The following is a 13,299-nucleotide window of genomic DNA, read 5'->3' as shown; positions in this document are numbered from 1 at the left end:
CTATCCTCAATCAAACTGATGCTTTGGTCTATGAACGAGTTTGCCTTAGTAATAAAGTCATCCATGGGCCCTAACAGCTGCTCGCCAACCCCAACTTTTTTTGTTTTTTTTAGTTTGCAACCCCTCGTATTCATTTTTGATGGGAAAGGTGCACCGGGACTTAGTGGGGAGTCTGTATGAAAGCAGTTTGTAGTGACAGTAGATAAGGTGAGTACGTACAGTTCTAGTCCGTATAAGCAGGGCTTAGTGTAGTGGCCCGGTCCGGTCTTTCACGTTCTCGAACGGCTTCAAACGGCCCGGTCTTTGCCCGGTCTTCGCCCCGAGCTTCGTCCCGCGTCGCGGAGGGGCTTACGCCGTTGAAGTGCGTAAATATGGAGGCGTGGCCGCCGGGGTAAGAGGCACCAGCTGTGCAGACTGGGGAATGCTGGTCCTCGCAGTCCCCCGGTAGGCTGCTAATGCTGTGTGTTGCCAAAGTCCTCGACCTGGGCTGTGTCTCACTGGTCCTCGTGGCAGTAAAGTTAATGATGAGCGGCACCCCATATTCAAGTAAAACCAAGTATGAACAGGAAAATGTAAGCATGTAAAGTGCTAAAGAAATTTTGACTAGGGGGTCAAGAGTACATGAAACACTGCTTGTCATCCATTGGTGTGGCTACATTCCAAGCCCTGTGTCCTGGTTTAAATCTATGCTACACAGATCTCTAATCTCGTTTTATTTCACATCATTATCTCTATTTCCTCTTTCTTTATCCTCTCTCCTTTCTCTAAATTCTACCCATCGTGCAGCATTACTTCAGTAACTACTTTCTTATGCCAGGTCACTTTTCTTTCTGTTGACAATTAAGTGCAATGTGCTGTAGATAAAACTTGCAACCACTGTCTTGCAACCTTTCATATGGGAGTCAACCGGGGCCAGAAAAGGGGAAGGCGAAGGACGTCTGATGATTGAGACGAGGAAGTTGCTCAGCACAGTTCTGCTTTTTTTAAGCCTTTCACTCGCCAATGTGATAATTCGAGTGTTGTACATCAGCATTGCCTGCCTGGGAGTTAGATGCAAGAGTGACTCCTCTCACAAAGTAAGTAAATAAAATCGCTACACGTCATGATTGTGGCTCTATAAAGGGCTTGGGCAGTGCTGCAGCACTTTCAGATCCCACGGTTGTTTTAATCAATAATTTTTAGTAATCTTGCCAAATGTGAGTACCAGTACTTGGAGGAGAGGAGAGGTATCAGTTCCCTAGTAAACTCCGGTTTAAGTTCTGCTGCACCACCCCGCAATGTAAGGGGTTTGGGAATTCCTTCCTGCACCTGCTCCATAAATAGAAATGGTTACTTTAAAAAGATGTGGTGTCTTACACACGCTTTTGCTATAAAATGAAACACTCTGAGATGTGTCATTTTCTTTTTATTTCAAACCAGAGCTGTCTGCAGCCAACAACAGATAACATTTTAGTTGTATTAAGTAATTGCAGAAATCACAAATCTTTTAAAAATGTAGATGAAGAATATTTAGTGTGAATCGTTAAGTTTTTAATGAGAACTCAAGTATGAATAAGGTTTAAATGTGCACGGTTTCAATTTGATCAGGTGTATTATCTGGAAAGTAAGCTCGCAGAACTTAATACCCACCTAGTTATGAGGTATTATGTCAAGTTTACACTGAATGCTGATGTGCATAGATTTGTTTGCTATTTCAACACGGGGAACTACCTAATGCACCTGGGTTGTGTTCTATTAGATGTTTTGCTATATAGTACCATGAATTTTCCGAGGTGTAGGAGTGAGCTGCAGGGTTTAAAACATGTTATTTTTGTGTCTCTCAGTGAGAAAGTTGTGTACAAGATATCCTGGACCAATAGATTTGAAAAACCTAGTTGGTTATTCTGTTAATTATTTGTTATATAATCCTGTTTCAATCAATATCTGTCATGGATTTTCAGATTTGTAAAGGAGGTTTTAATATATAATAAAATGCATATTTCTTCTCGGTATTATGTTGATTACCATTCTGGTTTTTGAGAAACTCACTCAGATAGTGCTTCCCCACATACATGGCTTCTTCCATGAGTAAAACTGCTCTCCTCCTTCCCTCTTGCTGCAAACACAGTAGCCTCTTCTTTTTTTTTATTTTTTATTTCAAAGTATTTTTATTGAAAATATAACCTAGTAGACACAGTAGCCTCTTCTTAACTGAAACAGAAACGATATCCTGTCACAGAGCAAGAAACGAATTCTCATGAACACAAGAGAAGCAAATCAACTTCAGTCATAGGGCATTTTATAAAATGAGGGTGGCTATTGTAGTAGATTTTCAAAATACACAATATTTAGAGGGCCAGAGATATTCCCACCTCAGAGACTCTGTTGTTCATGGGATGAAACATGAGGCAGATATTCTGAGAGTGCTGTGGTGGAATGGTGACATTTCTCTCAACAACTATATTTTCCCACTGGGGGGGATACCATTTCTGTATCTAGGCTTCCTTACATACTGGGAGGTGTTTTCCAGCATGTTATGAACACTACACTTATGACAGGATGGCTGAAGTAAGTAAGTGCCAACTTTCTAAAAGTGGCATTTGCTAAACTGGAATTTAAATCAAACTTCACCAAAACTTGTGATTTTAAATAGTGAGTTCAGTGACACCACACTCAAAAAGTCTATCTCTTCACAATTGGGAATGAAAATTAAAATATGAAATAGGATAATCCCAATGTTATCCTATCAGAGAGATAGGCCCGGCAATAGTGACAAAAGAAATGTGGAGTTTTTCACTACCAAGACATGTAAAACTTAAAAATACATATCCTTCCCTTTAAATATATGTCACCCTGTCCTGTGGGTAGACAGAGCCTACTTTAGGGGAGATTTAAATGCCCAAATACCACCCTCTTGGAAGGGAGCAGAGGTGATCCCAGTTTACATGAAGGGTGATAGATCTTCAGCTTCTAACTAAAGACCTATCAGCCTTATTGACTGTGTCCAAAAGGTGCTTGCTCGCGCACTCCTTTTGAAGATACAGGCATGGATCAGGGACCACATTATTTTTTCCCTATACCAAGCTAGGTACAGACAAAAAATATGCACAGTTGATCGGGTGTTTCGATTTTTCTTGCTGACCTGGAAGACGGTGTTTATTGGCCAGGAAAGCCTCTATGTAGCTTTCATTGGCCTAAGGTCCACTTTCCATCCCGAGGTTTTAGAGCTTGTCCTTCATCTCCATTAGGCTAATTATGCAAGGGTTTATTGGGATAACCAGGGGCCAGCACATTGATTTGATTAAAGTCAATAAGGGGGTCCGACAGGGCTGTGTATTGGTACCCACACTTTTCGCGTTTTTTATAAATGGAGTAGTGCAGTACCTTTCAGATGTCCCCACAGATGCCCCCACCCTAGGGGGTGATAAAGTGGTAACACTGTTACTCGCTGATGACATGCTGTTAGTCTCTAAAACTCATAGAGGGCTACAACTGCTTTTAGACCGCTTCAAGGCTTTCTGTGACTCCTGTGGCCTAGAGGGTAACACCTCCAAAACAAAGCTTTGAATGCTGAACCCCCATAAAATGTATAAAAGCAAGCTATCATTGGGTGGGGTTCCGTTGGAGAGATTGAGCACCTTACGACTTTCTGGGGATCACTCTCTCTGAGGATATGTCCCGGAAGCCCCATGTGCCGAAGCATACTCTCCATCGTAGACAGATAACTGGGCCTTGACCAAAGCAAACCAATAGCAGCCCCACTCCACATATATGATTGCAAGGCAGTAGACTCAGCACTCTATGTTGCAGAACTGTGGGATTAAAAAAGTCAGATGGCTACCTGACCAATGAGAATAAATTCCTGGGGACCTGGTTTCACTTCCGCAGAGTATCCCTCTCCACCCACTAAGGCTGGATTTGGGAAGAGCCGCCATCATCGAGAGGGCAAAGTTAAGCCCCCTTTTGCTTTGGTTGCGCTAAAAATCCACCCCAAGCTGCTTCAGTATGCTGCCGCGCTCTATGAAGTGAGTGCACTACACTGCTTAAAAATGTTGTCTGGATCTTCCAAGTGAAACCTTTGCTCACCGCAAAAGGGCTAGAGGGATCGTGGGATGTCAATGACCCAGCACAGTTCCTAACAAGGACCAGGTCAAACAACAATACTGGAATTGGGTGGCTCAGACTTCTTTATCTTAACAGTCCTTGGGACGCCTAACCATGAAGTTTATGGAATGTAAATTGTCTTGCTCATACGAACAATACTTGGAGGCTATCGCGATTCTTCAGGACAGGAAGGTTTACATGCAATTTAGAATTGGCTCTCTCCTTGTTAACTCTTTTACAGCTTCCTGGCGACAGTCTTCTACTCCATCACAGTTTTGCCCAGATTGTCCCCTTGTTACTTGGTCAATTGGTCATATATTTTTTTGCCTGCCGAATGTATCAGCGTTCGAGAACCAAATGGCTTGCTCCCATCTGCAAATGTTTTGGCATTTGTTGCCATAGTGTAGCACTACGCATTTTAAACTCTGATCTAGTCTGCACAGTTGCTAAGTTTCTAGGCAATATGTGGCCAATTAGAAGGTCTGTGTTGAAAATGTAATATTACCACATTTGTAGACCTATTTGGTGCCTTTTGTGGTGTTTTAACTGTTTGTTTAACCCTTGTGCACTTGTGTAATTGGTGGTTTTTAATTGGTTCCTACCAAAGCGCTATCTTTACCACTAAACCAGCATGCCGGGCCACGCCGCTCACCCTTCGGCTTTTGTTGACTTAGATTTAAGGCGCTTCTATGTTTTAGAAACATTAATGGAATAACAGGTTTTTTTATTAATCTTTTTATTAACATTGCTAATGTGCACATTCATCATACAGCTGCGATCAAAAGGCATGAAGGATATCAGCATTACAAGGTACAAACGCAGGCAAGCTTGACAGTACAAGTGCTGGATGACACTTAATCCCCCTCCCCCTCCCCACCCTGCTCGGTTCGGTATCTCTGCAAAGGCCCCCATACCTTCTTCCACTTCTTTATGCATCCCCTGGACTTATATATCGTTTCCTCAGCCCTCTGACACCAGTCCAGGTCTCGCAGCCATTGGTCCCATTGCGGGGTGCATGCGCCCCCCAGCAACTAACGATGTTGCGTTTCACCACAATGGAATAACACTTTTAACTGACTATCAATGTATTTTTGTATGAACCTAAATCTCTGTATGAATTGTATGCATTTGCACTTTTATGGTCTGAGGACCGAAATAAAGTTTATGATTACTTATATCTTTGAAAAGGGAAGGTTTAGGCCTGGCAAGGTGGTAAACATGCCAGGTCGAAGTGGCAGTTTAAACTGCACATACAGGCTCTCGAATGGCAGGCCTGAGCGAAGGTTAGAGGGCTACTTAAGTGGGTGGCACAATGAGGGCTTCAGGCCCACTACTAGCTTTTAATTTAGGTGCCCTGGGCACATGTAGTATACTTTACTAGGACATAAAAGTAAATTAATTATGCACATGTTGCCTTATTTAGGGTACAATGCACAAGCTCTTTAGCACTGGTCGGCAGTGGTAAAGAGTGCTAAGTCCTAAAATGAGCAACAATGAGTCCAGAAAAATGGAGGGTGGCAGGCAAAAAGTGGGGGGAAGACCTCGTTAAGACTGTCAGGTCTAACACTTGGCTTTGGATATTTTCAAAGCTTTTACTATTCTTTCAAAACGGTGTTGTGCTTTTTCATATGAGCCATCTATGAACATGATCATGAGAGGAGACCTAGCAACATTTTCTCGTTATTGTGAGATACATTGAAGGCAAATTTCATTCCAGAACATCTGTGCAATAGAGAAATCAATCAAGATATAAGACATAGTCATATCTTCAGAATTATAGCTCGAATCATTACGAATTGTGTTGATGTTGTCAATTTGAACATTTATTTGGTGGCTTGTGCAATCTTAACAATATCCCTTGTTATATCTAGACTCCTTTCAGAAAGGGATTTATCTTTTAAATTGTCTAGACCCTCCCTTATTGCATCAATGATCACTACATCCCCTTTTATTTACCAGGTTTGTCAACAAAACATTTACTTTATTTGTTTATTGCTAAATCTACTTCCTTTTCCAAGTCACACATCTCCTGTCTCGTGAATTCAAAACACTTATGAACTGATTTGCCCTGTAAATGAAGCATTGATAAGGACAGTAGGATCAGTGAGAAGACCATATTTACCAGAAAATATTTTTAATATGTTAAATGGAAGCATATTAGTAAGTAAAAAGAATAAAAATAAAATGGGGATAAAGAAGATAGTATGCAATGTTGCTTCAATGCATAATCTCGAAGTTATGCATTTTCAGCACAATTGTCTTCTCACTCTAAGGTTTGAACTCCATTCTGTACTCCTCACAGCTATGTTTAAGCTTTCTGTGGTCTTCCACGCATGTGTCCCATTATTCACGTATGAACTTTTGTTGTTTTCCAAACATTTAGACATATTACTCCTGATACAACGATCAAGGGTTTTCAGCAAATTGTTAAAAAAAATGTAATGAATTGTCCATAGGTTTAAAGAATTTAGACAACTCCTTTCCCCCAACTTGCTCACTTTAACCGTAGTATAACTACTGCCTTCCTCCTCAAATTAGTTTTTTTCTGCATGTCCGTTGCCCTTTATTTGTCCTGTGTCTCTCCCACTGTTTCATAAGCTAGTCACTCTTTCACGCAATGCTACTGACTTTGGCATCTTAGAGCTTGACTTAACATGATGTGAGTCTGCGCAAATTGCTTAATCTCTCTACGTCTAAAAAAAAGTTTTAATGTAATGTAGGAAGTGTAATCTCCATTCAATATACCTGACCTTGTCGGTCATCTCCTAAACTCCGATGTGATTTGCAGGTCTGCCCAGCCTCCTAGCAAGATCAGCACTTTAAAAATCCTAAAACATACATCTATGATCACCTTCTGAGCTATGCCTCCTCATCTTATGTGATGACACATTGGTATCAGATGTTCCCCGATTAAGTAATTCAAATGGGTCTTTCCCTTTCCTAATATATGGTATAATGCAGTAGCGTAGAATTCTACCTTGCACTTCCTCTATATTATAATTGTTTCAATATCAACTTGCTAACTGAATGCTTTCCCTAATGATCTTAAAGATCTCGTTAAATCATCCTATCATTCCAATTGACTCACGATGATATAAAGCAACTTACTCTCTCTATAAAGTAGTCTTCCATCTTTTTGGATGTTAACTGGAAACTTCTAGGAATAGATATGGGTACAATCAATGACCGGGATAAAAGATTCTTCATCAAAAGCAACTCAAGTACACCATATATATATATGATCCCTAAAATACATAAAAATTTGAATAACCCTCCATTTAATACATGAGCCGATTGGCAAGTACATAGATCGACACCTATAGGCCAGCTTGAGGAAAATGATAACATACTTGCAAGACACTACAGATTTCTTGGTGAAAATTCAAAACTGACTGTATCCAGTTTACATACACCATTGACAAGAAAATAATTTCATTTCTTGATGCAGACATTTCGATACAGGGTGACAAACTTATAACAACAGTATTTACCAAAGCCACAAAGCCATAATCTACTACACTTTCAAAGTTTTCATCAAATGAGCTTAAAACAACACCTCCCATACTCCCAATTACTAAGGGTCAAACGAATATTATCTACCGAGGACATATACCAAGAGAACAAAGAAAAGCTATTGATGAAATTTAAACAACGAGCCTATCTGACAGCAGTGTCAAAACAGGCAGAGTCCAGAGCCGAAGGAAAAGATGGGACTGAATTGTTAAAATCCAAAAGCAATACAAGGACAAAAAAGGAGAGACAAGTATTTGTATCAAAATATTCTACTAAAAGCCACAAGATAAAAGAAACCATCCGCAAATATTGGCCGCTACTACAGGAAGAAACTGATTTTAAGGGTAAATTTGAGGATTTTCCAATGTTTGCTCATCAGCGTACTAAGGATCTACAACAACTATTGCAACACAAGAAAAACCCAACAATTTTCAACTACACGAGTACCATCCCATGCAATAATTGTGGCAGCTGTAACAGCATAATAAAAGGGACAACAGTATTACATCCCACATATGGAACCCCCATCAAACTTAAGGTGTCGGCTACCTGTGATACTAACAACGTAGGTATATTTATTAAAGTGCCCATGTGGTTTACCCTACGTAGAGAAAACCGAACGGAAAATGAAGACACGCGTGGTTGACATAAGAGCAACATCAGATTAAAGAACATGAAGGCCACAGTCGCTGCACACTTTTTTTTAATGTAATCATAACATCAGCCAACTAAGATACTTGATACTGGAGCAAGTTGAAATAAAAGAAGGAAGAGATAATAAAACCTTCTTGTTACAACGTGAACTATATTGGATTCACAAACTTAATTCTTTGAGCCCGAAGGGTCTCAATGAAAGCTTGGAATTCAGTTGTCATTTGTAAATAGTTTGGAACTCAGTGGCTACCTGTTATTAAGACTTAAATATGATTATTGCATTTTTATAGATGTGTATATATTGGTAGAAGGATAGAATTCAATTAAGAGTATGGAAATCAGTCATCATCTGTTCATAATGTTACAGCAGCATGCATTTAACTTTTTCCTTTCAGCGCACTGACGTGATGTCATAAGTGGTAATAACATGGTTGTATACTTATCGTCAGTTGATATTTCTGTGTAATAGTTTGTTACTATGATCACACTAGTTGTCAGTTTTATGGTAATTCAGACTTAGGTACACATTACTATGGTTTCGAAGGTCGGAAGTATGTTTTCAGTTTCTATTAGAATCACGCGCAGTGTACTTCGGGTTGCATGTTGTAAAATCCGGGTCACTAGATCACGTATTTTGTTACCACTACACACCACAACATGAGCCAAACTCCATTTGGGGCATTTCAAAGGTATGACACCGGTATTAGTTCGTTTTTATTTGTACTTTTGAGTTGAATTGCACCGGCACCACAATTGCTTGTTTAAACTTATTTCACGAGAAGCTTACAAATGTCCACAGATCCTCATTAATATGCTTTTCCATAGACTCTATGAGCACTTGTTTGTCACCCTTTGGTGAATATCTCGTTTGTAACAACTACCTAACTGATCGGGCTAATACCACAATTGTTTGCATTAATACACACTTCTATCAAATCCAGGAGCACTCACTGGTTACTTATTGTGGACACCCCGCTTTCACCCATCACTTAAAAAATCAGATTGGTGCTACCCGTGAGTCTTTCACTTGTTCACAGCACTTTGAAATATCCACTGTTCATACGATAGGCACCCACATTATCTCTTTCAAACAATTGCATTTTTGGACATTAAACTCACTGTCATTTGCATTATAGCTTTCGCATTCTGATCATGGATCAAGCAGTTCCTTTTGAATTTGTTATAGGGAGAACCCCCTGAAGAAGGGCTAGACCCAAAATGCATCAGGGATCATTTCTGTTAACACTGTTAATCTGAGCGATAAGCATGTTGCTATGAAGAAATAACTTTCACCAATGAACTAAAATGAATTGTCTTCAATGAACACTAAGCATACTATTGGATTATGATATGAAATAAACCAATGAGACATAAGAAAATTGTCATTCAGAAATTTTCGAGGTGAACATAATCGCACAGGAGTGCTTACCTGAGTGAGTCCTTCCAGACAGTAAGGACTTCATTTTGTAACTGGAAACTTCTGTCACTGTAATAGTTGTGGGGAAACTGTCTCTTTTTAAAATCTCGCCCAAAATGTAATGACATTCCTTGAACTAATGTTGCTAATGCATGCACTCTCAGGTCAGCTTGTAAGCATGTCAACTAACACCAAAAGGTCAGGGGTGGCATTTTCTCCTGTCAACAGACCCATTGATTCTACGGTCACCACCACGCAATTTGTGGCCCATTCTGAGCAAATTAATAAATGCTTTATTGCATATAATAATTAAACCCAAGATAGAAATAATTCCCTTGAGAAAAATACAGAAAAAGCTAAAACATAGCCTCAAGGTAAACTCTAGAGTCAAAACTAGTGCAATCACGAAAGTTTGGAAAGGGGCGACCACTCGGTCCCCCCGAACGTATGGCAGAGTGCCTCGATCCCCCCGGGAAGACATTTTTGGGCGGGAGGCGCGTCTCGGCTGGTATGCCCGAAGCGGCGTAGCCGGGGCGCGCTTTCTCCCGCCCTTGAGTGGGCTGGCCTAGACACGGACGCCGCCGGCCACGCCCTCGGGGCAGGCAGGGGCGGGTTTACGCCCGCCCTGAAGATGGATAAAAAGAGACTCAAGACCAGAAGACATCCTCTTGTTCCTGTGCTCTGAAGCTGCACCTCCCCGCTGCACGTGAGCTCGAGACGGAACGAAGAGCCAATTTTGAGCGTTTTAATCGTTCTTGTTTGTTTTTCAGTTACTTTGTTGGAGAATGCCGAAGAAGGTTGGAAAGCGCATGAATACCGACCAGATGCTGCGTGTTCTCATGAAAGAGATGTCCGAGCTAAGGAATCGGGTGGACAAGAATGAGGAAAGGGGTCCAAAACGTCCTTTGGCGGGAGCAGCCCCGGGAGGGAAAAACAAGAGGCCCAGGAGGGGGGCAGCGGGAGAGGAGATCCCCGGTCGCAGTGCTCCGCTTGAGGCTCCAACTCCCGTGCCAGAGGAGGGGAATCCGATCACCCCCGTGTCCGAGGATGATATGCCGCCCGAGTTGGCAGCACAATTGGCAGCGTGGTTGGGAAAAGGTAACGAGGGCGCCACGGCTGTCGAAGCGCAGGAGCTGATTAAGCAATTGCGTGAGAAACGGGAAGCAGCCAAGGTGCCCGTGCCGGCTGCAGTGGGGGACAAGACACCAGGGACGGTTGCGACCACAGAGGCAGCGTCAGGTGCAGGTAAGCGGCCATTGCCGATCGCGAGGGATGAGTCAACACCCTCTCGGAGAGAAAAGTTGGGGCAACATGTTCCCTTGGCAATTAAGGAAAAGATTTGGGCGGGGGAGTATGTGAACATTTTTTCGTTACTTGTTGATCATTATGAGGTGGAGCATGTAAAGAGTCAGAAGGACCTAATGCATCCGAGTGTTTGGCGCGCAAAAATGGCCGCCTTTAAAGTGAATGAGAATATCGCCAATTGGGGCAATGCCTGGGGAATCTTTACATCAATCCTGGGGGAACGTAGGCCTGAGTTGCTTTCCGAGTTCCCAATCTACCAATCACGAATCATGGGGTACTCGACATCGCACCAGGGGAATCATTGGTTTTGTTACGATAATATGTTCAGAAAGGAAAAGGAGCATAATAAAAGTTTAACCTGGGATTGTTATGATGCCTTGACCTGGGATAAAATGAAGGAGTCAGGGATGTTAAAAATGCCGTTGGTGGGAAGTAATGTGGGTGAATCCTCCCGACAATATGCGGGGACGCCCTTTCGATCAGGTTCGGGGACCGACGATCACTCGAAACCTGCCGGCAATACCGGAAGAAAGGGTTTCTGTTTTAATTACAACAGAGGAAAATGTACGAGACCACAGGGATCGTGTAAATTCAAACATGAATGTAGTGGTTGTGGGTCATCCCATCCTGAGGCCTCGTGCAGAGCCAGAACGGGTGATAACGGGGGGAGAGGAGGTGCCAAACAGGTCTAATACAGTCCGAGGGGCGCCTTTACCCACTCCCATTGATACCCTGGCAATGATCCCTTGGCTCAGTGATTACCCGGATCGTACTTCTGCTGGGGTGCTGCGAAACGGTTTTTCGTATGGTTTCCGCATCCCGGTAGGGGACTTTCAGGGTGTGGATAAGTGTAAAAACCAACTTTCCGTCCTGCAGCATACAACCGTAGTACAGGATAAGATCCGAAAAGAGGTGACTCGAGGTCGGGTCGCTGGCCCGTTTAGTGTACCCCCAGTCCAGAATTTTGTTTGTTCTCCCTTAGGGGTAGTCCCCAAGAAAGACCCTGGAGAGTTCCGACTAATTCATAACTTATCAGCTCCACGAGGTCTTTCAGTAAATGAGGCAATCAATCCAGAAGTGTGTTCGGTGCGGTACGCATCCTTCGATGAGGCCGTAGCCATTTTGAATCGCCTGGGGCCCGGGGCGCTGATGGCGAAGTCAGATATCGAGTCAGCGTTCCGATTGCTCCCGGTACACCCAGACGACCAGCGTCTCCTAGGTTTCATGTTTCAGGGTTGTTATTACATGGATAGGTGTATGCCAATGGGGTGTTCTATATCCTGTGCTTATTTCGAGAAATTCAGTTGTTTTCTACAGTGGGTCTTCACAAAGAAAACGGGTTTCCAGGATGTAATGCACTACCTTGATGATTTCTTATTTCTTGGGGCAGCCGGGGGTCTTGAATGTGGCCGGGCCTTGGCCGAATTTTGTGTGTTGATGAAACAGTTAGGCGTGCCATTGGCACCGGGTAAAACAGTGGGTCCTACGACTTGCCTCGAGTTTCTGGGGATCGAGTTGGACTCCATTGAGGGGTGTTTCCGTTTGCCGGCCGAGAAAGTGTTGAAGTTCAGGGCTGCGCTGCAACTGTGTATAAATGCATCAAAAGTTACGCTGCTACAATTACAGCAGGTGGTGGGACAGTTGAATTTTGCCCTGAGGGTGATACCAATGGCCCGCCCCTTTTCCCGTTCAATTGCCCAAGCGATGGTCGGCCTTAAAGAAGGCCATCATCGCACGAGACTATCGGCCGAGATCCGCCAGGACATGCGTATTTGGTTAGCATTCTTGGCGGATTTCAATGGTAGAATCGTCTGGAATAAACCAGCCGTGTCTTCTGAGGAGCTGGGGCTATGGACAGATTCGGCGGGAAGCATAGGTTTTGGCGCCATCTTCGGCACAAAATGGTCGGCACAAAGATGGCCGACTTGGTGGCATGAGAAGGGTCTGACGAGTAACATTGCTTTCCTCGAACTGTTTCCCATCTTGGTGGCCTTGAGAACATGGCCCGATGGGTTCAAAAATCACTCGGTCATATTTTGGTCGGACAATATGACTGTGGTCGAGTGCATCAATAGTCAGGCAGCACGTTGTAAATTGATCTTAAGACTGCTTAAAGAAATTGTGTTACTATGTATGCAATTGAACGTGCTATTCAGAGCGAAACATGTGCCAGGGGTGATGAATCAGGCAGCTGACGCACTGTCTCGTTTTCAAATGCAGGCTTTTTCGGGTTTCCTTCCCTCAGCGGACCCGGAGCCGGCACCCTTTACCGAAGCTCTCTGGTCTCTCGGTGCCCCGAACTTCGTCACCTCGTGGGAGAGAGTCTA

General features: G+C 42.9%; 1 protein-coding gene across 1 annotated transcript in view; it reads left to right on the top strand.

Annotated features, from left to right (window-relative positions):
• The first annotated feature begins 1,006 nt into the window (after nt 1-1,006).
• Nucleotides 1,007-13,299, top strand: part of LOC147701131 (myeloid cell surface antigen CD33-like) — a 574,774-nt gene continuing 562,481 nt past the window's right edge. The window contains exon 1 of the mRNA XM_086929902.1: nt 1,007-1,076. The gene's annotated coding sequence lies outside the window, so the exon portion shown is untranslated. The remainder of the gene's footprint in view (nt 1,077-13,299) is intronic.

The sequence above is a fragment of the Lissotriton vulgaris genome, chromosome 7, assembly GCF_964263255.1.
Source record: "Lissotriton vulgaris chromosome 7, aLisVul1.2, whole genome shotgun sequence".
Classification (NCBI taxonomy): Eukaryota; Metazoa; Chordata; class Amphibia; order Caudata; family Salamandridae; genus Lissotriton; species Lissotriton vulgaris.
This window is presented reverse-complemented; position numbering and strand designations above follow the sequence as displayed.